Source organism: Solanum verrucosum, unplaced genomic scaffold (assembly GCF_900185275.1).
Source record: "Solanum verrucosum unplaced genomic scaffold, falcon-dt-bn FXZP01000147.1, whole genome shotgun sequence".
NCBI classification, from domain to species: Eukaryota; Viridiplantae; Streptophyta; class Magnoliopsida; order Solanales; family Solanaceae; genus Solanum; species Solanum verrucosum.
The window spans coordinates 3,082,846-3,108,812 of NW_026020343.1; the positions used below are offsets into that span (position 1 = coordinate 3,082,846).

The window sequence follows — 25,967 nt, forward strand, 5'->3', positions numbered from 1 at the left end:
CACATACGAAGTGAACCATCTTTCTTTCGAACAAACAAAAATGGAGCACCTCATGGAGAGATACTAGATCGGATGAAACCCTTATCCAACAGATCTTTCAATTGCTCCTTTAATTCCTTAACTTCTGGAGCCATTCGGTAAGTAGGAATAGAGATAGGTTGAGTGTCTAGAAGAAGGTCAATACAAAAGTCTATTTCCCTTTCGAGAGGAACACTGGGCATATCATCAGGAAACACTTCCATAAACTCATAAACAATGGAGACTAACTCAAGAGTAGATGTTTCGGAATCCATATCCCTCACCCTAAATAGATGGTATAAGCAACCCTTAGAAATCATCTTTAGGACAAGAAACAAACTGACTCTTAGGCATAGAATTTCCCCTTTTCCACTCTAGGATGGGTTCACTTGGAAATTGAAATTTGACCACTCGGGTTACATAATCAATAAAAGCATAGCAAGAATGCAACCGATACATACCGAGAATACCATTGAAATCTAACATATCAATCTCTACAAGATCAACATTGGTGACTCTATGGGATAAAGAGACGGGACAATTTCTATAGATTATCTTAGCCACAATGGATTCACCAACAAGAGTAGAGACAGAATACGGGTCTAACAACACATCCGAAAAAATATCAAAATAGTCACATATGGAATTACAAAAGACAAGGTATCACCGGGATCAATCAATGCATAAGCATCAAGATGAAAGACTTTCAACATACCGGTAACCACATCGGGATAACCCTCTTGCTCATGACAAGTCTGGAGTGTATAAAATCTATTTTTCTTTGGAGCACTTGAACCCAAACCACTAGGTGTATCTTGCCTACCTTCTCTTCCCTTAGCCGTAAGTAATGGACAATCTCGTATATTATGGCCACTCTTGCCACAACCAAAGCAACCATCCATATCGGCTAAGCATTTACCCTCATGCTTCCTTCCACATTTTGCACAAGTAGACAATGAAAATCCACCACCATTTGCTCCTTGAGGTGTAGGGTTAGACACCCTATCTTTGTTGAATTTAGGAGGCGCATTAGATGAACCGTGACCAGAAAACCTTTGCCGGAACTTAGAACGACCATGTACATCAGACCTTGAATGTGAAAAGTCACTCTCACCGGTCCTCGCCTTTTTGTCTCCCTAGATCTTTCCTTAAGTTTATCTTCTTGTATTTATTAAGCATTCACCATTAGATGATAAATGTCCATATCATTAATGAGCATGGCGGTACGCATTCTTTTACTACCATCTCGGACACTCCCGAAACAAACTTACTCATCCTTGCCCTAGGATCGGCAACCATAGTAGGAGTATATCTAGACAATTGTGTGAACTTCAAAATATATTCCTTCACATTCATGTTTCCTTGACAAAGTTTGATGAATTTAAGTACCTTTGTCTCCTTCATTTCAAGGGGAAAGAACCTATCAAGGAAAGTAACCTTAAACTTTCTCAATCAAGAGGACCCGCATCAACTACCCTCTCTTCATTCCATTGGTTGAACCAAACTTGAGCAATACCCTTAAGTTGATAAGCAGCTGATGTGAGGCTAAAAATATACATATTTAATCATTATTTGGCTCATATTTAATCTTTTAATTATCCTTTTTGAGCATGAATTTTATGAATTGTGCTAAATAGTGTATTTTATTTGTAGGAGTAAATTGGTGTAAAGATAAAGAAGTTTGGAGCTAAAACGAATTAAAGATAAAGATTATAGAAAGAAATGGCAACTTAATAAATTTAATTCAATATTATAATATATTTATGTATACAGCGCTTAGCAGCAGAATTGAAAATTTTGCTAATTTTGTTATTGTTGTACACGTGGCATGGCAGCTGAAGAAGATACCTTCAAATTTGAGGCGGTGATGAAACATTTCTAGAAACTGAAAAAAAGAAGGAAAACACGGAAAACCCAATTTAATTGGGTTTTGATTTCCTAATTTGTCTTGAACTCAATTATTTTATTTAGGGGTTTCTATATCTATAAATAGGGCATGAAAAATTATTCTTTAGGGAGCCAAGAACCAAGAAACAATACACAATATAAATTTTCTTATAGCTTAGGAACTTTGGAAGAGCTGCCGTGGAGGCCGGAGAATTGTGGTTTATTCTTTCTTCTCCTTTATTATTTATTTGTGTTCGTGATTAGTAAAAGATAATTTAGCTATTGTTCTTAATTTTTTATGATTAACTCAAGCATATTTATTTTGATTGTGTTTTTGGAGATAATGAGTAGCTAAATTTCATAACTAGAGTTGTGGGAACCATAATGAATTATTAAAGTAAGTTTATGTACAAATTGATTCTTGAATGATTTTTATGCATGTATTGTTAATCATTTTGTTTAGAATGTTTTTTAATGGTGGCGAACATTAGAACTCGCCTCGTTCCTACTTGCCTTAACAAGGGGGTAATGAATGAGAAAAGGATTAAACAATGGTGATTTAGTTAAGGATTTGCTACTATCTAATAGCCTGACTTTAATTAGTTGATGTGAGGGTTAATACCCAACTCAATTGACACGAGGGCTAATTCGGGGTAAAAGTAAGGGTTAATAAAGTACACACTCGTAGACTTACCAAGTTGCGAGGTGAAAATCCCTACTTGAATTACCAATCACTTAGGGATACCTAACTTACCAACCTTGCATGCTAAAAATTGAAATAGATCACTAGTACAATATTCTTGCTATTTTATGAAATCATGGGGAACACATTCCTAGTTATTTGTAATAATCTGAATATAAATAAATATTTAGTTCAAAGCTATTTTAATATTTTTTTTCAATTTAAATCCCCCCCCTCCTTTTTTTAAATAACGACTATCGAGTTAAATATTTGCTATTGACAATATTCTTCCATATTCTCTGTTGGATCGACTTCGACTCATAGTAAGATAAATATATTGCATACGATCATTTATATTTATTTTCAAGAAGTATATTTGGACATTATCAGCAACCAATTCCACCGGCATCACTTCCATGATCATCAACACCTTATACACTTCATCAATGAACTCTTGAGGATCTTCCTTAACCTTGGAGCCATGAAACTCTGAAGGAATCATTCTAGTGAAGTCCCTCACTCTAGATGTTGTTGTACCCATATTTGGGTTCACAGGGACCACAACCTCTCTATTGGCTTGAGCTGTCATGGCTTGAGCCAACACTTGAAAAGCAGCCCTAAGCTCTGCATTAGTTACTTTCTTGGTCAAAGGGTCGATCGAACTTGAGGTGCTTCAGGAGGAGATTCTCATTTCACACTCTTCCTAATGGATGTTCTTCGAGGGGCAGTATACTGAAAAGAATCAGATAGGGATTAGGAGTGAAGGACACATAGAGTTACACTCTATCGCACGACTTTAGAGTTATGAAAGAAGCGGAGTTTCCTAGTCATCGTATAGCTTCTTATTCATAAATGTGGCATGCTTCACACTCATGAAATAGATTCTACTTGACATAGCTTAGAGACTCCCTAGGACCTTTCTAAACCTTGTACTATGATACCAAGTTTGTCACGACCCAAGGTACACTATAGACGTGACATGGCATATAGGACCCCGAGAGGCCCTACACAAGCCACTTAGCATACATCATACAAGAAAATAGAAACTAAAGAGTTCAAAAGACAGTTTTATATTAAAGAGCTTGTCAAAAATGTAGTGAAAGTCTAACAGTCTCAAAGGCATCTATTACATCAAAGAGTGATTGGGACGTAACCCATACATCACATACAACATCTGAAAATAAGGACTTTAAGCATTAAATAATTTTAGTTCGGAACATGAGGACTCACCAATCTTCAATAGCTACAAAGTACCAACTAGCCACGATTATGGGAGGTAGGAGCGTCAGACCTTACATTTGGGAAAACAATGTAGGCAAGAGTATGTGTTAGTTCAAAGACTGTACCAAGTATGATGGCAATGCATAAGATTTATGATACATGCTAAAGGGACTTTACATGAAATGCAATGACCAATTCAATGATAAACCATAAGATAAAAAAAGTTAGAAAACATAAATCGTGATCATGGTCAATGCTAGTTAAATCATCTTCAAAACACATGTGAGATACTTATGGAAGTAACCTAAGTACATTATTGGGGGAAATATCCATTAACCGACATATAGACCATGTGAGCTATAACATGGAATTTAGTGTCTATCCCACACCGAAAAGGGATGTCCTTATTTGCCAAGGTGAGAACCATAAACGTCTAGCTTAAGTGGATCCACTAGCTAATGTCTATCTAAGACAAACCTATGATGGCACATAGTTATGGGATAGGGGTATTGCAACTAGAAACCCGACCTCTACTACGAGGGAGCTTCCATCTCAATATCCACTCGGTACTAAGCATAAATCCCACGAAATAGTCATAAATCTTAACTTGTCTTATTATCAATGGAAGGGCACATCAAGTGGCCAATTCAAACTAGAATTCATTAGAATAGCTCCTAGTTCTTGATTCAAAGATTAGTTGAGAAAACCTTTCAAATCTATGAATCTTTTATGGGAGAATATCCTTTCACAACAACAACAATATTTATACTTCACTCTCAAAGCATCCTTAAATCGTTTTCATCAATTTCATAAGAAACATGCATATCGTCATAAAGTCATCTTTCATAGTTCAAAACCCACATTTTCTCACCATAGTTTAGAAAACATGGGTTAGGCATGGGTTCATGGGGATTCAACTTAAAAACACACAATTACTTCAATTCATGCATAAAAATACATAAATCAATCAATTGGATCAACATTGAAATGAACTCACGATAATTGAATAAAACCCCTATTTTGATTGGGTAATCTAACTTTAAAAAATTGGGGATTTTAGGAACCCTATGGAGTAAAGAGCTCCATAGGTGAACCGTAATAAGATACTGGGACTTGACATTCTAAATCATTTAAGCTTTCCACCGACGGTTTCCACCTACAGTCCACGGTTTGACCTACGAACCGTCGGTGGTTTCGTCGGTACTTGTATCAGATTCTAGTAACCTACATTTTTTCCTTCTTTTCGAATGTGATGTGTTACAGTACTGTGAACTATTAGGTTGAGTTGATTTATGTGCAGGTTGTAGTTGTGGAGGTTCAGTTGAGGTTTTAGGAGAACTCTTATTCTATTATCATTTACCTAGTATTTAGTGGTTTGCTTGTTGGGTACCATGTTGTTTTGTACTCACTCATTGCTTTTGTGTAGGTTACGATCCCAGATCTGCGTGATTACCCTTCTTTAATACTTCATCTGAGGTTTTTTTGTGGAGACTTGAGAGGTAGTTGCTTGGCATCTCAGCGGGCCCTCTTGTCCCTTTATCATGTTCTTATTATACTCTAGAGACAATGACATTTAAGACTTGTAATTTCTTTCAATTTAGTTGTAATACATTAGAGGCTTGTACACATAATAATCAAATTTGGGGGTATTTATGAGTTTGACTAAGTTATCCATAATTGGGTAGCATGTTGTGAATCATTTGAGTGCTAATATTGATATGTCATTGATGAAATACTATGATTGAGTGGTTATGAATTGTGAATTGATACAAAAAATTTCATCTCCTCATTATTGTGTGAACGTGCATTTTTTCATTGGTTTTGAAATACTGTGACGAAATATATTGTGACGAAATATATTGTGATGATGATGCAGATAGGAAATGCTTTCAATGAGTGATGATTATGCCGATGGGAAATGGTTTCGGTGGATACATGAACCTTGTGTGTCCCCAATGGATTCCGGTCTGAGGCTCAGTAGATGTGTATCGTAGGAAAAATATGCATCACTTTACATGGCATTTCATTGCATTGCATATCATATCTATCGTTGAACATGTGAGTGTTGTTGTGAAACTTGTGATTGATGGATTGAATTTTCTTTTGTGTGTCGACTTATAATCGTAGAATTGTTGTTATTGTGTTAAATGCTATATGAACTATGAACTGTTAGGTTTGGCTGATTTCTGTACAGATTGTAGTTATGGAGATTCGATTGGGGTGTTAGGAGTACTCGTATTCTATTTTCCTTTACCTAGTGTTTAGTGGTTTGCTTGTTGGGTATCGTGTTGTTTAGTTTTCACTCATTGCTTCTATATTAGGTTACGAGCCCAGATTGTTATGATTACCCTTCTTCTATACTCCATATGAGGCTTTCCTGTGGAGACTTGAGAGGTAGTTGCTTGTCATCTCAGCGGACTCTCTTGTCCCTTTATCATGTTCTTGTTCTACTCTAGAGACAGTGACATTTGAGATTTTTATTTTCTTTTAATTCAGTTGTAATACATTAGATGCTTGTACATGTGACAATCAAGTTTTGGGGGATTTATGAGTTTGACTAAGTTATTTACATTTATGTTTGTCACGACCCAAAGTATACGCTAGGTGTAACATGGCGTATAGAACCCCGAAAGTCCCTACACAAGTCACTTAGCATACATCATACAATATAATAGAAATAAAGATTTCAAAAGTAGCGTTCTCATATCATTAACGAGTTTGACAAAGCGGAAGTCTAACATAGTCTCATCAAGCCATCTAATACATCAAAAGAAGTGGTTGGGATGTAATATATGCACCACGTACAAATGTCTAAAAATTGAAATACATAAAGTAATAAAATTTCCATGGTCCTAGAAACATGAGGACTCACCAATTCTTGATCTTCGAATCGTCAATGAGATCAACTAGCCACAAGTATGTGAGGTAGAATAGTCGGACCCTACATTAATAAAACAATGTAGGCACAAGTATAGATTAGTACATAGAATGTACTAAGTATGATAGCAATGCATAAAAATTATGAAATCATGCTAAAAAGACTTTTTATGACATGCAATGACCAAGCCAAATCATAAGATGAAAGGATTAGAAAACATAAGTCATAATCATTGTCAATGCAAGCTTAACATATTTAAAACATTTGGTGAGATACTTTGGAAGTAACCTTAGTTCATTATTGTGGGATGTTTACCATTAATTGACATAGACCATGTGAGCCAAAACATGGAATCTAGTGTTTATCCCACACCAAAAAGAGATGTCCTACTTGCCAAGGTAAGGACCATAAACTTCTAGCTTACGTGGATCCACTAGCTAAGACATCCTACGGGGGCATGTAGTTAGGAACAAGGAGATTGCTACTAGAGACTTGACCTATACTAAAGAGATAGCCTCCATCTCAATATCCTCTCGGTGCTAAGTAAAGTCCCACGGAATAGTCATTAAGCATATTCATTTCATCATCCATGGAAAGGGACAATGAAGCAACCAATCCAAGATAAAGTTATTTAGAATAGCTCCTAAAACTTGATTCAACTTAGGTGAGAAAACCTCGCAACCTTATGAATCCTTATGTGAGAAAACCTTTCACAATCATGATCATAGTAGCTTGTGAGGAAACTTTTCACAGTCTCATTTATACTTTCATCTAAAAACATCCTCAAATCATTTAATCAATTTCATAAAAGCATTCATATCTTTATAAATTCATAGATCACATTTCATAAGCTTTATCATGTGTTCATTGTAAAAAATAATGGATCATGCATGGGTTCATATGAATTCAAATCAAAATCATGTAAATATTTCAATCCATGCATTAGAAGATACAAAACAACTAATTGAATCATAATTGAGAAGAACTCATGAAGATTGAATAAAACCTAACTTGAATTGAAGATTTAACTTGTAAAATCGAAAGACTTGGGAATCCTATAGAGGAAAGGACTCCGTAGGTGAATACTAACATACCTTAGTGATTAACGCCCAAAAGCTATGATGAAATGGAGACCTTGGAGTGAAGCCCTACCTTCTTTTTCCTTAGCTTTGGAGAGAACTTTAGGGAAGAACTTGGAGGGAAATTTAGGATTTAGGAGAATGATTTAGAATAGGTAGTTTTGGGACTTAAAATACTTAAATAGGGCTTAGAATTGGGTTAAAATGACATAACTAAGGTACTAGATGAATAGGAAAAGACTAAAATAGCCCTGTTTCAAAAAGTTGATGGGAGACCTGTATGGGAGCATTCACAGACCGTTAATCCTTTCACGGTTCGTGAAGGGGGCCTTGAACATAAGGGTACCTTGAACGGCCACCCTCCTTCTCCTGAACAGACTATTTACCTCCCCACTGGTCATTCAAGCAACCGTGAAAGTAGCGGTCTAGTTCAAGACAGGGCTAAGGGGTTGTGGACCTCTTCAGGGCTAAGGGGTTTCCTTCTCAGAAACTCGTGCATGCAAACAAATTATGCTACCCCACCAAATTTGACATTTCAAACTCAACAGATATGTCAAAACTTTCAATAGAGGTCATCTCAACAAGAAGTGGGTCCCACACCCAAGTTCCATTTTAAGACAAAATCTACAAGGTAGCTCAAAAAGAGCCCAGAAGCCTCGGGACCTAAACCAAGGGTCCTTCTAAACCAAACTCGATGTTCTGGAGCTAATGGAACCATCAAATTTGCATAAGGAGGTCATTTACCCAAAGTTTTGATTAAAGTCAACCATTCAAGTTTCAACCGCTCTAAAACATGAAAACTCACATAAAACCAGTTGAACGACCAGGTGACTGAACTATCAATCCTAATAAGTTATAAATGATTTGGAGTTATTATAGGAAAGCTCTAAACACCAAAAATAATACAAAATTGAGAAAATGACCGAGAGGATCATTTCATATGTAATACTAGTCTCTATGTACGTGCATTGCACGTAAACTTCAGTTAATTTAAATCGATTAATTGTCATGGATTTTTAATGTTACAATTAGCTTACTAATCACTCGATTTCAATTTTGAATGTCATATAATCTGGTTGACCAACTTTTTAAGAGGTCAGCAAGATAGTGTCACGCCCCAAGCCTACACCCTGGGCAAGACTGGCACTCGAGAACCATTGTTGGCCCCAAGCGAAACCTTGGCCTGGCTTAACTCTCAACGGAAGACTTACTCAACAAAGATAAATCCATGACATAAACTAGAATGTTATAAAGAAAACATTAAACTGGCCATAAAGGCAACTCAAGTCTTATAATCAAAACAACTTAAATAAACAAGACTAATGAACTAATAATGTCTAACTATCTATGCAGCCAACTAAGAGGGATGTCGGGACAAGACTCCGAATAATCCTAACACAACTGAAATGACAAAACAATGAAAAAAGGATCCTCCGAAAGCAAGGAAGCTCACCAACAACTCTGAAGCTCAATTGGATCAACGAAGCGCCAGATGTTGATCATTGTTACCTGTATCTGTATCATATAAGATGCAGGCCAAATGACGTCAATACATGGAATGTACGAGCATGTGAGGGGAAATTCTAAAACAGACATAAGCTGGAAATGGAACTGAAGAAAACTTACCTCGTCTCAGCTCAACTCAACTCATTTCAATATAAGGCAGAAATAGAAATGCAATATAAAGAAAAGCTTTAAAACATGTAGATAGAAACTCAGTGTATCAAAAACACAACAATAACTTAGTTTGTATATGAAAATACAAGTAACTTTGTGGGAGATTCTCTAATCGACAACCATCACTATGAGCTATGTGATGATACAACGTCTTGCCTCACGCTGTCAGGGCCGTCCTATACTTTGTTGGGGTATGAACCTACTACTAAGTGGATCCACTAGTCTATGCTAGAAAACATTAAGGAATCATCTAAAAAGTATGACCCTTTTTACCCATAATAGCTACATGGTTTATGGAGACTTGAGTTATCTGAACTCGTCCCCATATTGGTGCTCAATACTACTCCCCAAAATGTAACTAGCTCATATGTTTAAAAACATAACTCTTCTGTGTTTTGAGATTATTACTCAAAAGATCTTTCTCTTAAAAGAGATGGTACTAAAACTTCTCCTGAAAACTCTTTTGGAAATCGGGGTTTCCTCTCATCTTAAATGTGAAAACATTTACTCTTTGGGAATACTTAATTCCCATATATAATTTTGAAGATATGAACTTGGCTCTACTCTTTCTCAAACTCAATGCTTAAGTCTTTAAAACAAGTTTAAAACGATTGTAAAAGACTTTGAAAAGATTCTAAGAACTCTCTAATCTTGACTCTTAGCTCTACCTTGAATTTGAATTATGGATTTAAGGGTTATGATCTCATGTTATGGATGATCTCATGATGTTTAGACGTACCTTAGAGTGTAGAAATCAACTAGAAAACATAGGTACGATTCGAGGGAACTCAAATAGAAAAAAGTGAGAAAGGGTAAAGGACCTGGAGACCCTGGCGTATTGAGTGGCGCAGGGCGCCAAAGACTTAACTACAGAACCTGGGTTGGGGCGCACTGAGTGGCGCGGGGCCCACCCTTTTTCCAAGAATTTTGGATGAACTTTCTTTCTCGTTTTTCGATCCTAATTCATCTAGAATCGAATGGTTTCTTCCCCAATCACTTATATTCAAATACCCAACAATAGTATATAAGAATCAACTCAAAAACAACCTTAAAACTCATACGATTATCTCAAGAACACGTCAAAATCTCAACAATCAAGATAATCAAGGAAACTTCAACAAGACTCATCAAGAACTCAAATCTTTTACTTTTAAAGACAAAACTACGCTGAATTAATCATGATTGACGTGTGGGTGAATGAACCCAACGCTATGTGAACTCACATACCTCTTAGGGATCAATCCTTCGTGAAATCCACAACGAAAATCCTCAAGAACTTGATAAACGCTTGACTTTTTCTCCTTTTCTCCTCCTCTTGAATTTCTCTCAAAGCCCTAGCCTATTTTAAGATTTGTAAAACTAAACCAAATCAGTTTAGACCCCTAGATATTACCAAATTTTTTTTAATTTAATTGGGTAAGGAAAAGACCAAAACACCTCTCTTAAATCCGGGTAACATTCCTTAACTGGACAACCAGACTTCAAACAGGCATATCTCTCTCATACGAGGTCAAAAATTAGCAAACTCGATGGCGTTGGAAAGATAATTCAAAGACCTTTCATTTGATATCTTATGGCTCACCTAACTCATCTTGTACTGAGAGTTATGGTCGTTTGAGGTTGACCCAAAACTCATACTTAGCATAACTTGCCAATATTTCCAAATTTAATCTTTCTAAAAATAGTTTCTTTCTAATTCTAGTTCTTTCAAATAGCGAGGTGTTAGAGAGACATACATACATACATACATACATACATACATACATACATACATACATACATACATACATACAGATCGACAGACAGATAGACAGACACACCGATAGACAGACATACCTGCAGATTGATTGATTGTTTCTATAAGGGGTCATTTGGTGTGATGGATAAGGAGAACTAATTTTGGGATAAATTTTGAGTAGCCTTTAATCTCTTATTTGGTTACAAAGTATGGGATAAGTTATCCCTTACCTTTGGCTGGGATAGTAATACTCGATAACTTGTCCTAGAATAAAATAGGTAAAATAACTAAAATATCCCTATATATCTGTCACAACCCGAGAGCACCCCTTAGTCGTAACTGGCGTACTCGACCTCTCGGAGGTCTAATACAAGCCTCTCAGCATTCATTCATCGCATAAAACTAAAAATCATAAGGAATTAAAAACTTTCTTTACCAAGAAAACATTTCATAAAAAAATATATATAGCAAGCGGAAGACTTTCTAGACTTTATACATGATGCCTCAAAACCATCTAATACTTTAGAGTACAAAATTCGAGACCAATCCCATACACAACTTAAACAATACTAAAAAGACATAAAAGAACATATGGGGTATTGTCCTCGAATATATGAGGACTCACCAAGTCTTCATCTTCAACACTTAGAAACCTATCAAATAGCCATTACATGTCACCATCTCCAAATCCCTACACTTTAGTCAAAAAGGGAAAGAAAGGGATTAACACAATTAAGTACTAAGTATGGAAGTCATGCAAAAACATGCTAAAAGGGACGTTTATTGGAGAAACATGCTTTTATGCCATTTGGTAAAACTTCATGAAAAAAAATACAAGTATAAGAGTCACAATATCCAACCATAACCAACATACAAGTCATTAACCACTTTAGCACATACTCCACACATAACCCATTCCTTCACCTTAAACCATCCACCTCAAGTAACCCTTGGACAACACTTTGTGCAATGTATGGATAGCGTCCCATACCACCATCCACACTAAAGCATCATCCTAAGGCCACCATATGTGATCTTACCACTTATCATGCTTCATATCACAAGCCATCATGCACAACTAGTACCAATGTACAACACATGAACATAATTGACAAGTAAGTCTTTTCATCATTTCTTGACCTCTATCTCAAGTTACCCAAAGCCACACTTAAGTGAAACATGAAGTGACCGCCCATACAATCTCTTCATATACACCTAAGTGTTCCTAAGGGTTACCATAGATAAGGAAATTTACCATTACAATATAACATACTAAGTCAATGTTCACATATAAAACCATAGCCAACCGTATACATACTCAACATATATTCATATACAACCCATGCTTAACTTTAAAGGAACACATGTCATTTCATTACCATAGGACCTCTACCTAATATAACCTTAAGACACATTTGAGTAAGACAAGAAGTGACCGCCCATACAACCTCTTCAAGCACACTTAAGTGTTCCTCAAGATTACCTTAGATAAGGACATTTCCTTTACAACATAACATCAATAGACCAACATTCTTTAAGAAACCATTTTTGGAGACATTCAAGCACATAAAGGGACTTTCACATAATAGTCGTTAGACTTAGGAAACTCACTTTAGTATCTTCAAAGCCTACTCGTGCCATGTGTAGATAGCATCCCATACTACTACCTACATGTTGTAGAACCTATCCAATAACTAGAGTGCACATCCCACATGATGGGAATAGGCATTAACCGACATAGACCATGCGAGCTAGACATGGAATCCGGTGTCATAAAACCCTACACCGTGGAAGGTGTTCTACTTGCCAAGGGTAGAACTAGGACACATCCCATGTAGGCACATGGTTTAGGGGATATCCAAAGATGTTCATTGTACTCTTGCCTCATACTCGGGAGAGCTACCATCTTAACTATATCCACTAGGTGCTTAGCCTTAGTTCCCATAAAGTAATTTCATTCACATGTATGTACTAGAGAGGGCACCATCATTAGGTCTACCGACCCATAGCACATCTACCAAGAAGGGCACCACAAGGATCTACCGATCAAGGTTCATTAAGGATAGCTCATTAAATCCCCCTGGAAGGGTGCCTTAGGCCTACCGATTTTTCATTAAGGGTGCCTTAAGCCTACCGGTCCAAGGTTCATCATTTCACACATGAGAAGGGCTACCACCATTAGGTCTACCGATTTCATGGTTTTACATTTACTTAGGAAAGCTAGACTTATGAAAGGGCACCATTTCTTAGTTTTGCCAATTCAAGTCTTGGCCTAGAATTCCTCTTTTAGCATTTATAGAAAGGGCACCATTTCTTAGTTCTAGCCCACTTCACACTTTCATGCATTCAAGACTTTAAGTAACAAGGAGGGACACTTTAGTCTACCAACCAAGTCACAACATTTTCATTTAAGGATACTTCATAATCCAACATCATTTCATATATACATCATGAGAAATCATACTTTAACTCACAATGCTATCCACTTTACATAGGATCATCACAAGATTACATAAAACTCATTCACATCATACCTTCACATATAGCTTCATATAGGACTTTACATATAGCCTCATTCATATATAATAATATAACAATACAGTAACACTCATATAATGCCCTTCATGGCCTCAATTCACAATAATACAATATTCCAACATTATGCAACAACTTCCCCAATGCCTTCATGGCTACAATTCACAATAATACCACACAAGAACAAGATATAACACTTCCACCAAAGGTGGATTCAACCTACCAACAACAATTAATTCAATAAAGAGAGTTCAAGCTTTCTTACCATAATCAAAGCCATAGCCAAAATCACAAAAAATCCAAGCAATCACCAATACTTCACTCATAAGGCTTACCACCCTTAATTCACCCATTATCAACAATTAATCATGAATAAACATTAAACAACACAAGAGATATCAATACAATTCAATTTACACATAATTCCATCAACTTTGAATTTATAGAAATAGACCCACTTCATAAACACATTTTGGGGTTTTGTAGAATACAAGGATTCATGGAGTTTTTCATCTTAAAGCATCAAATAAACATCAATAATATCATAACTTATCATTTGAAATCGTTTCATGCAAGAACCCATGAGTTTGAGTAGAAATTAGGCTTTTTCACAAACTTTGGAAAAGTTGAAAACCATTTGAAATTGTCTCTAGGGTGATAGCTTGCCCTAGATAAAGAACTATCATACCTTTACTAAGATTCCCCAAGAAATTTGATGAAGAAAACGTCTTGCATCCACAACCCTAGCGCCCACTTCTTCTTCTTCTTCTTCTCTTCTTTCTCTCTTCTTCTCTTTTTCACTCAAGAACCCTAACTCTTACTCTTTTAAAATGAAACAAAAATGATCCACAATCAGCCTAACACAACAATATAACCTCAAAAGAAATGGTTTGTGAAAAGACCAAAATGCCCTTAAATTTCCGGACGGACTTCCTGCCAACTGCCCAATTTTCAAAGGGCATAACTTGCTCATACGAACTCGGAATCGAGCAAACTCGGTGGCGTTGGAAAGATCGTTCCAAGGGCTTTCCAAACATAACTGGAACTACTCCTGGATAATCCTGAGCTAGGAGTTATGACTGTTCAAAGTTGGCCAAAAACTCGCTGATTTCCACACTTGGCCGAATTTCCAGATTCTGAATTTTTTTTCCAAAAATGACTACTTCCAATTTCAAGCTTCTTCATATTCATTTTAGATTTTCGGATGTTACAATATCCTTCTATACATAACTTTTCATAATCATGTATATTCATATTATTTTTAATACTATGTAAATAACATTCACAACTTTCACTACTCATTATTTTTATGATAATTCTTCATCTTTTTTCATTAAAAATCTACACTATATATATATATATATATATATATATATATATATATATACTATATGTTGATTTATTTGATTAATTCTTTTGTTTATTCATAATTTGATTTGTCTACTACTAAATACATATTTTAAATTAAATATTCTTTAAGTCACTTGAAAATTTGTATTTTATATATCAATTAAAATAAGATATTTTTAATATTTTACAATTTAAGAGTGATATGTGCTTAAAAGAAGTGACATAAATAATAAATAATTTGTACTTTAACAAACTTAAGATGTAACTTTTATTTTTAAGCTAAATAAGATGAAAGTTTTATTTTTAAATGCACATGATACAATCATGGGAATGCACACACAAAATTATTTAAGTTAAATAATATGAAAATTTATTTTTAAGAATGAATAACAAAAGCTTGCAAAGAAAATATTAAAAACTAAATAAGATGTAAACAAACAATTTATTTTTAGAAACTATGCAACACATATTATTTTGAATACTTATTTCATTTTAATTGATATTGATATTTGAATACAATTAATCAAATAATCAACGGAGAAGGGTCTAAAATACCCTTCAAGTATAGGAAATTGAAAAAATATATCTTTCTTCCACCTTTGGGCTCCAAAATACCCTTCCATCCACTTATATGGACTTCTATTACCCTTTCACTTGACAAATTCTTTAAGAGTAATAATTAATTATTTCATTAATGACGTGACAACCTTTAATTGGCTGAAATTTTAATTAACCAAAAATATTCTCCACCATTAAAGCAGGCTTCCTCAGCTTCATACTCTCCAAGCCCAGCTTCTTCTCAATGGAGAAAAGCTCAATTTAGATTATATCAATCAAGATCAAAATGTTGAATCAATGAGGGAACATTCTGTAAAACACGATACAGAGGAGGTATCGAAGAGTCAAGAAACTTGTAATTCGACAATGTCATCAACATCAAGAATGACATATCAAAGGGCAAGAGACGGAAACCAGGCCCCTTATTTGAGGGCAATGACTATGCCTATTGAAAGGCATAAAGATAGCATCATAGACAACTTTCTTCGGTCAAGTTCCTTCCCGCAAGAGCCTGGAAATGGCGTATCCGAAAATAGACATGTCCATCCTAAGCTACAAAACTACGACGAAATAGAAGCTACATTCTTGGCTCTCAAGAAAAAGAAATGCTAGCGTAAAATCAATGACTTATTTACCATAACACGGACATGATTTAGTTATTTTTTTCTATATTCTTTGTTTATATAACTAGCAGAAGCATATTTCGATTGTAACATAGGGCTTTTTTAGTTCTTTTTTGTGTGTTTTAGTGATTATGGAAGTCTTGGAGTGAAATGAGTAATGATTTACTAATTGCTGCAGCTTTGACATGGAATTCTTGAGCAGATAAATACTACACATCAGTTTTTATCCTTTCATTTAAAATATGTTTTTTGTAAAATGTTTTACTAGCTCGGACTTTTCAAAAATCATCGTCATATCAGTGTCGGATCCAAATTACACGCACCCATACATTTTTGGGATTTTTGAGTTTTTCTCCCTTGAGAAGAAGCTGAGATTGGAGAGTATGAAGCAGAGGAAACCAACTTTAATGGTGGAGAGTATTTTTGGTTAATTTAAATTTCAATCAATTAAAGGCTGCCACGTCATTATTGAAACGATTAATTATTACTCTTAAAGAATCTGTTAAATGAAAGAGTAATATAGGTCCATATAAGTGGATGAAACGGTATTTGGGAGCCCAAAGATGGAAGAAGGGTATTTTTGTTCAATTTTCTATCCTTGAAGGGTATTTTAGGCCCTTCTCTGAATAATCAATAAAAAATAATTTGAGGATAACTAATTTCATCATAATTTATCTTAACATAACTTGATTTCAAATCAAACGACCCCAAGTAGGGTGTTCATGGTTTAGTTTGGATCAGTTATTGCTTAAATTCAAAACCAAACCAATTTAGTCGGTTTTAAATTTTTAAAACCAAATCAAATCAAACGAAAAAAATAACCATCGATTTGGTTATTGTCGGTTTAGTTCAACTTTTTTATTTTTTTCGGTTTGAAAGTAGTAATTTTTTTGAGGACATAGGTATCTCAATTGACACAGACACCTAATACTTGAACAATCCACAAGAAAGCTATTGTGGATTCAATTAAGCATTTAAACAATAGTAGAGTTATTATTACATGAACAAAGTGCTTCAGTTAGGAGAAAGTGTGACTATCTTATGTGAGGTAGGGTAGGTAAAGCTTAAATTAATGGATTTTGATCGACTTAGACTTAGGGCCCGTTTGGCCATGCGATATGGTATCATGATATGGAATCGTGAGATGAAATTGAAGGTTTGTTTGGACATGCGATATGAAATTTTTGTGTTGTATATTTTCTCATAAACATAAAAATCTCATAAGTTGTAAAACTATTAAAATAGCCCCAATTGTTTATTTAATCTTATCAAATAAACAAAAAATTATAAATCGCATAATAAATTATTACAAAGTTATTTTTTCTCCACTTAAGTAATTATTACAAAAGTTCGTTCAATCACATTGCGCAGAGATGAATGCCTATAATTAAATAGTTCTTTGGCATTTTGAGGCTCTCTTTCACTTCCTCGGTAATCTTGCAAATGATAGCGTAGTCCTTTGTATGGAGCTAAAAATCCTTTTGTGTTTCGGAAACCAGCATCAACAACATAATATTTATCTACCAAAAATATTTTATAAAGAATTACTAAAAGCATATGTAACGTAAATGAGACAGCTTTGTGTAAATAAATAATATTTATTCTAAGGATGTAATTTAAAGTTACCATGTGGCGGAAATGGAAATTGTGACGTTGGTTCAACAAGTGCATTCTCAAGTACTTTACTATCATGTGCAGTACCTTCCCAACCAGCAGCAACAAAGGTAAATCGCATATCAAAATCACAAGCACATAAGACATTTTGTGATGTTCTTCCTTTGCGATTACGATATGCTTGTTGCACCACTTTGGGAACCTCCCCTTCTATATATGTTCCATCAATCGCACCAACTCAATCCTACCAAATAAAAAATTCATCAATATTAGTTTAGTGAACATAAAATAAATTGGAAGCATTATAGAATGCACTTCATAAAAATAGTGTTTGTAAGAGTAATAAAAATAGTGCTTCTAAGACAATGCAAAGTCATAAAATAAATATTATCTCTTTAAACAAAGTTGATAGGAAATATGTAACTAAATACTAAGTGCGTTGACTATCATTTCGTGCAATGATGGTTAGAAAAAAACCCAAAGCCTCCTCAATTTGAACCTGCGTGGTCCGATGCTCAATTGGCAACAAGTATTTTGTTTGATAAAACTAACAAGCTGACAAAATATTTCGGTGAGAATAATAAATTTTAAAAAGTAATCATGTGATTATAAATTTTATTTACATATGAAACAAATGGTTAGTAGATATAAATGTGGGGTTATTTCAACAAAATATAAACTCATGGATCAATTATTGTACTAAAATATCTCAAATCATGATATGGAATCACCATATAATTCCATATCATGGTTTTTGGAGAATATGGTATCACCTATCATGATATGGAATCATGAGATGGAATCAGCGTAAAATCGCATGTCCAAACGCTGATTCCATCTCACGATACCATATCGTGATATGGTATCGCATGGCCAAATGCCTACTTAGAGTTGTAATAGTTGAGCTAAATTTTAAGTGATGGACTTGAGAAAATGAAAAAGTTAAAGACTTAAGTTAATTAAAATTTAACAAAATATTTATATTTTATAAATAATTTCTCAGTTCGGTTTGGTTATTTTTGTGATTTTTTTAGTAAAGCCAAAACCAAATCAAATAGTATCGATTTTCAAAATCTTAAACAAACCAAATCAAATGTCAATTTTATAATTGGCTTTTGTTTGAATTGCGGTTCGATTTGAATTTTTAACCATAACTATGAATAACTCTACCAAGTATATAAATACTTGATAATGGTGTATAAATATATAAATATTAGGGATTGCACGTACATGGAACTTTCCCAGTGAAAGAGGATCCACATTTAGCATTATTAATATTGGGCCTCGGAAAAAGTAGGGAAATTTTAATTTTAATTAAGAAAATAAAGTAAAGTAAGTGCTGCTTTAATTTTTTTTCTCTCATATAAATACTGTGTAAATGTGCGTAAATAATAAAATATTATATGCAAAACAGCAAGAATCAGTGGACAACCATTTAGTTAAGCAAACAACGTTCTTTTCTTTCTAAAATGCTTTGGCAGCTACTAAAGCACGTAACACATAAGAAAACAGAATAAAATCACTAACAGCTAAAAAAGAACGAAGAAATGAAAAGAAGTTGACAAAGATGAGTTTGATATATATTAGTAGTATAATATAAAGAATTAACGAAGATTACATTTCAATATTTTGAACTATTTTTCTTCGTATAGTGAACGTCAATACTGTTGCCTATTGGAATCAAAATAACTTAGGGTGTGTTTGGTATGAAGGAAAATGTTTTTTAATTTTCTCATGTTTGGTTGGGTTAAATGTTTTGAAAAATATTTTCCAAATCAACTCATTTTCCTCAAATTTAAGAAAAATGGCTTCCCTTCAAAACTTAAGCAAAACATTTTCCAAAACTCTCTTCCAAATTCAAATTATAATTTTATTTTTATTGAAAAAATCAATTTATTTTGTCCCTACCCTCAAACCAGCCCTCCAACCACCACCACCAACCCCACCCCCCCCTAAAAAAATATTTAAAGCTTGTTTATAAAAAATATTTTTAACTTCATTTTTTTTACCCCACCCCCTACCACCACCCTCCCCCCCAAAAAAAATATTAAAAGTTGTTTTCAAAAGATATATCTAATTTCAATTTTTTATTTTTTTACCCCCCACCCCCTTCAAAAAATAATAATTTAAGTTTGTTTTTAAAAAATATTATCTATTTCAATTTTTTATTTTTTCACCCCTACACTCGACCATCCCCCCGCAAGTCCCCCCCCCCCCCCCCCACCTCCCAAAAAAAAATTTAAGTTTATTTTAACAAAATATTTTCAACTTCAAAATTTTATTTTTTCACCCCGATCCCAACCCCCCCCCCCCGGCCAGCCCCCTACTCCCCAAAAAAAAATTGAGTTTGTTTTTTAAAAATATTTTCAAGTTCAATATTTCATTTTTTCACCCCTCCCCCCTCCCCCCCTACCCCAAAAAAAATTATAAGTTTGTTTTTAAAAAATCTTTTCAACTTCAAATTTTCATTTTTTCACCCCTACCCTTGACCCCCCCTCCCCCCACCCCAAAAAAAATTATAAGTTTGTTTTTAAAAAATCTTTTCAACTTCAAATTTTTATTTTTTCACCCCTACCCTCGACCCCCCCCCCCCCCGCCAGCCCAACCCCTAAAAAAATTCAAGTTTGTTTTAAAAAAATATTTTCAATTTCAAAAATTATTTTCTACTCTAGTAAAAACAAAAGATATTTCTCAAAAACATTTTTCATTCATAAATCAAACACGAAAAATCTTTTCCAGAAAATATTTTCTACTCACCAACCAAACATGAGAAAATAAGTCAAAAATCTACTTGTTTTCCAGGAAAACATTTTCCACGAAAAACACTTTCCTTCATACCAAACACACCCTTAGTCTACGTTAAGCCAACATAGTAAACCTTAAATCATTATAAATCAGATAATAAATGAAAGTACACTAAAAAGACATAATATTTTAATATGATTCGGTCTATTGATCTACATGAAAAAATTATCGAGAGAATAATTGTAATAACCCGTCAGGTCATATACTCTTTTCTGCAGTCTTTTTGGCGTTTAGAGCGTTCCTATCGCGACCCCAAGTTTATGACTTGTCGGGTCTGATAGTTGGGTCACCGGGTTTTTCATTTGATTTTTATGCATGTTTTCTTATTTTGGAGCTTATGAAAACTTAAACGATTGACTTGGTCAAAACTTTATGTAGGCGGCCTCATAATGCAATTCTGGCGGTTCCAAGCTCCGAAACGTCGAGTTTGGTCTAGCTAGAATGACCTTCAGTGCAAATTTCGAGGCTTCTGGGCTCATTTTGAGCAACCTTGTGGCTTGTGACTTAAAAGTGAGTTTGGGTGTGGGACTACTTTTTGTTGAGACGACCTCAATAGGAAGTTTCAACATCTCCATTGAGTCTGGAATGCCGAATTTGGTGAGGTAGAATATCTCATTTGCGTGCACAATGTTTCGAACAAATCTCGAGCACTAGGTCGAAGATTTTGAACTTTAGGGAACCAACTGATGTGCATGAATTACTGCAACCCCCATTCAATCTCTGTGTTTGCCTGCTTCAGGCCGCGTTTGCGGTGACCAGTGGTCTTGGTCTTCGTTCGCAATACCTGTGTCGTGTTCACACATGCTTGATATAGTTGGCCATCGTGTTTGTGAGCCTGTACTGCGATTGTGTAGGCCAATGAGATGATCATTCACGATCACGGGATAGGATCCGTGTTCACGATGCTTTGGGGTCCTGACCTTCTGCGTTCGCGAACTAGGTCTCGTATTTGCTAAGGTCATTTAAATAGTCTTTTATATTAAGACCAAAGATGCGATTCAACTCTCTATTCCATATTTAAATCAGGACATCTTGAGCTACAAGACTCTATTTTAGGTAACATTAGTTGTGTATCGTCAGGTTGCAGTGGGACTACGTATTGGGATCACTGGGAGAGTGCGGGGAATGTATTTTTGAGGTAAATTCTTGTCCCGAAGGACTATCTGAGCTTCAATAATGGTGATTGTTGTACCATTTTCTTGCATGAACTAATTTTTTCTATTTGCGAGCTTGAATCGTGCCCAATTTTGGGGCACAAGTTCAATAAGCTCATTTAGACACGTTGACAGCGTCAATTTTGATATTTCCAGCATGGGTCTCACAATTCCATTTTAACTCGATTTAGGGCCCGTCTCCAATTGTTGCGATTTTAGTGCCTTAACGTCCATATTGATGTTGTGATCATGTTTTTGATAGTGTGGAGGTGATCGGAGGCCGTTCAAAAGTACTATGCTCCTTAATTGTGAATTTGGAGTGTGCGGTCTGCATTGAGGTAGCTACGACTTATCGAACTTTAGATTGAGCTTGTGAATGTGAATTTGTGTTGATTGATAGGAATTGGGGTGGATTTGTAGTTGAATCATGTTTAGTTTCTAGAATTCATGCCTCAACCTTAATTTTGGGTTTTTCAGGGAATTTAATATGCCTACGTTTAATTGTGTGATCTTGACATGCCTTGTGGTTTTCATAATGTTTTTGATATGATTGAAGGCTTGTTATTGACCTTAGCCTAGGTGTAGGATAGTGATTGACTTAGACTTTCCTTTTGGAACCAATAGGCCTTAGAAATTCTCCAACGTCGTTGTAGATGACTTAGCTCTCTATAAACCAGATGTAGTACATGAGGGTTTGATAGTGCGAATCTTAGCTAGGTGCTAACTCAGATCTCATGACCTTTTATCTATAATGTCCTTATACTATGGCCCAGAGATATTCGATAATGATTTTGGGCATTGTTCTGCGTCTCGGAGTTGGATGTGGTTCGGGCTTAGAGTGATTCATTGACAACTTTGGGTTATACATCGATCCACGGTGGCCTTCTGATGGTGACTGGGATATTTCCCTGACTAAAGTTATAGTCGCGGATCAAGGTCGGGGTATACCATTTTTATAGCTACAGATTCAAGGTCTGGGCATATTATCTTCAACCATAGTTTGATTTCTGGCACATTACCTCCAGCTGAGTGAGACTTGGCGACATGATTCTATTGGGTTCTTCGGGTGTTCAAGTCGTGGTTCAAGGTCCGGGTTATGCACCCATCTATTTTGGATTCACTAGTTCATGTTCATTATAGTAGTAGCTCTTTTGTGTACCTGCCGAGTTTATGGGGGTCCATTCGAGTTAATTACTTTAACTTGCGCATGAGTGTACCTTCCGGGCTTATGGAGTCCAATTAAGTTATAGTTAGTTGCTTACTTTCCATTTTATTCATCCTTAGACTCGTGTGCATTTCGATTAGACCATCGTTATTGTTCCGCTCATTTGACCTCTTGTTGGTGCTAATTCTCACTTTTCATTATTTTCTTTACTTTTCAAGCTTAGTCGGCCTATGATGTCTATTGAGTACCTATTGTTTTGGCACTCATACTACACTCTGCATTTGTTTGTGTGATGCAGGTCCAAACACCAGTCACTATTATTGATATCGAGCCTGTTGTAGGGATATTCAGAGGCGATTGTGAGCTTATGGCGTCTTGGATCAACTTGTCGCTTTCTGTTTTAGATTTTGACTAGTCTTTTGCTTTTGAGACAATTTTGTATATCTTTGTCCAATTTTGGGATTTTTACTCATTGTAGCAGCTTTGTACATGTGACTACCAGATTTTGTGTTTGGATCTCATATTTTGAATGTATATATATTTTATTTATAACTACTTAACTGGAAAATATTCAAGTAGTAAAATTATCAACTAATTAGGATGAAGTTGGAAACAAGATTAAGGAGGCCAAGAGTTATGCTTTTCCCAATTATTGGAATACTTCTCGCTACATTATCTATAATCTTGCTAATGTATTATGTACATAGGGATGTCAATAGATGCGGGGGTGGGTTTAAGGCTATGCGGGGCGGGGTGGGTTTAAGGTTGTGCGGGGTGGGTTGAAGTGAATTTTTTCAAAACTAATGCAGGACGGGCTAGTATATGTGATTTTATGTGGGTTCAAACTTATTTTCAACTTTTTACATGTTATAAGAGGGATTAAACATTATTTGTTTTGATAATTTCTTTAAATCTACTAAAATATTCAAGATAGTTAATGAAATGGTTCAATAAAGAATAATACAATTTCTTACATGTTTTTCAATTGACCTCTAAAAAATAAATTGTTAAGTCACTATCCGATTAAATTAATACAACTTAATGAAAAATGAATTTATTTTTATGAATTATGTTTTTAGTATCAAACTTAACTAGAAAAAGAAAATATTAAAAAAAATATGCGGAGCGAGGTGGGACGAGTTGAAAATGAAAAAAAATGTTATATGGGGTGGGGCGGGATGGATTAAAAATTTAGCGGGGTTAAGCTCAGCCCGCACCGCCCCATTGCCATACCTATCTCTATATAACGTAAGCACTCAAATTATCATAAGCATATCTTGATCAATCATGATAATTTGCATTCTCTCAAACAATGGCGTACACACAATTTTTTGTAAGGGATGCCACATTTTAAAATGAAAAACAATAAATAAAATAATGTGACGTCATCTTTGTTTTTGAAAAAATGAACAAAATATGAATAAAATACGATTCGCGCTCACTACTATAGCTTTTCTAAAAAGAAATATTTTAAAAAAATTATTGAGTTTTTTTTATATTGAAATGTATTCAAAATAAATTTTTAAAATTAATAGTATTAAGTGTCGTAAATTGTTCTTAATTAATTCTATTGGTGAGAAAGAAGTGAAAGGAAAAAAAATATAAAAAATAAACCTATAAGAAGGGTGAATGAAGAAATTTAAATGTATAAAAAGCAATGACAATATCTAGAATCGAACACGCAACCTATGCCTTAGAATTGAGACACCTAACCAGCTAAGCTAAGTGTACGTTTTTATTAATTAGTGTCACTGTATAAATATTATTTACGTTTTCTCCTTTTGCCTTTAATTATATATGCATTTTTAGTAAAAAAATTCGAGTGTCACGTGACACCCCTTGAATCTATGTAGATCCGCCCCTGCTCTCAAACTACTCCAGCTAACAATTTCTCACTATCCACTATGACCATGTCAAAGTTTCATTAGCTCTAAACCTGTTTTAAAACTCGCAGTATTGATCTCTCATATATCCAATAATAACCTAAATATGCATTATTTCTCAAGCAATACATGATAATTGGCACAATCAATCGATGACCATTCAATCAATTGGAAAAAATACGTAGTTAAACAAGTAGAGAAATTCAAAAACTAAATTATATTAAAATGTAACAAGAATTCATCCGACAAAAGATTCCATTAAAATCCTAAATAGGAAATCTAGCTACTCATATTAATTTTTTAAGAACATAACATATAGTTTCATGATGAACAAGTAAAAAAGGGGAAGAAAGTGAACCCTAAGCCGAATGCCTAGTGCTTCTCCTCTCGACGTGTTTTTGCCTCTAAAATAATGTGTTCACCTCTAAGAATACATTTTGTAGGGATTTTATATGACCTAGGGACGCAAGGACAATATTTCTTGCCTCACCTATCACGGGCTATCAGTATTTCGAGGTGATAATTACAGACGAGTTATGTCATTCTTTTCCTTCAAAAGAAGCCAAAACCACCTATTTTTGACCGAGTTCATCTAACACATATCCTACACACATAAAACTCTTATTAAGCTTAAAACAACCTCTTTTTGACCGAGTTCATCTAACACATTTCCTATACAGATAAAACTCATAATAACTTAAAACACCTAAGACAACAATGTAACAACACAATTATGCATAAGATATGAGGCAATAATGTAATATAAATATTTACTTTTAGCCGAATATCAACTAGATCAATTAGTCTTGAAAGTGCTAGCTACAATTAGGTTAATTGTAGATGTGAAAGGTACTAAGTTTAGAGTCCCTTTAGTTATTAGTTGGTTACCTAAAATTACTTGAGTTAGTGAAGTCGTTTTTGAGGTAAATCTTCCGATGGTATATCATGATTTTTCTTTTTCTCTTGAGTAAGAAGTTTTCCACGGTAAAATTTCCTGTGTTTTTATATTTCGTAATTTACATTTTGTTTGGTGTAGGAAGACAGTAGGTATAGCTAAAAAAAAATACTCCATCTCTCCTAATTTATGTGTCACTTTTCAT

The 25,967-nt window shown here is 34.8% G+C and overlaps 1 protein-coding gene across 2 annotated transcripts in view; it reads right to left on the minus strand.

The window, feature by feature from the left end:
- The window catches only part of LOC125837375 (probable protein phosphatase 2C 10), a 1,808,044-nt gene that overhangs the window by 518,247 nt on the left and 1,263,830 nt on the right, over nucleotides 1–25,967 (minus strand). The gene's annotated exons all lie outside the window — the stretch shown is intronic.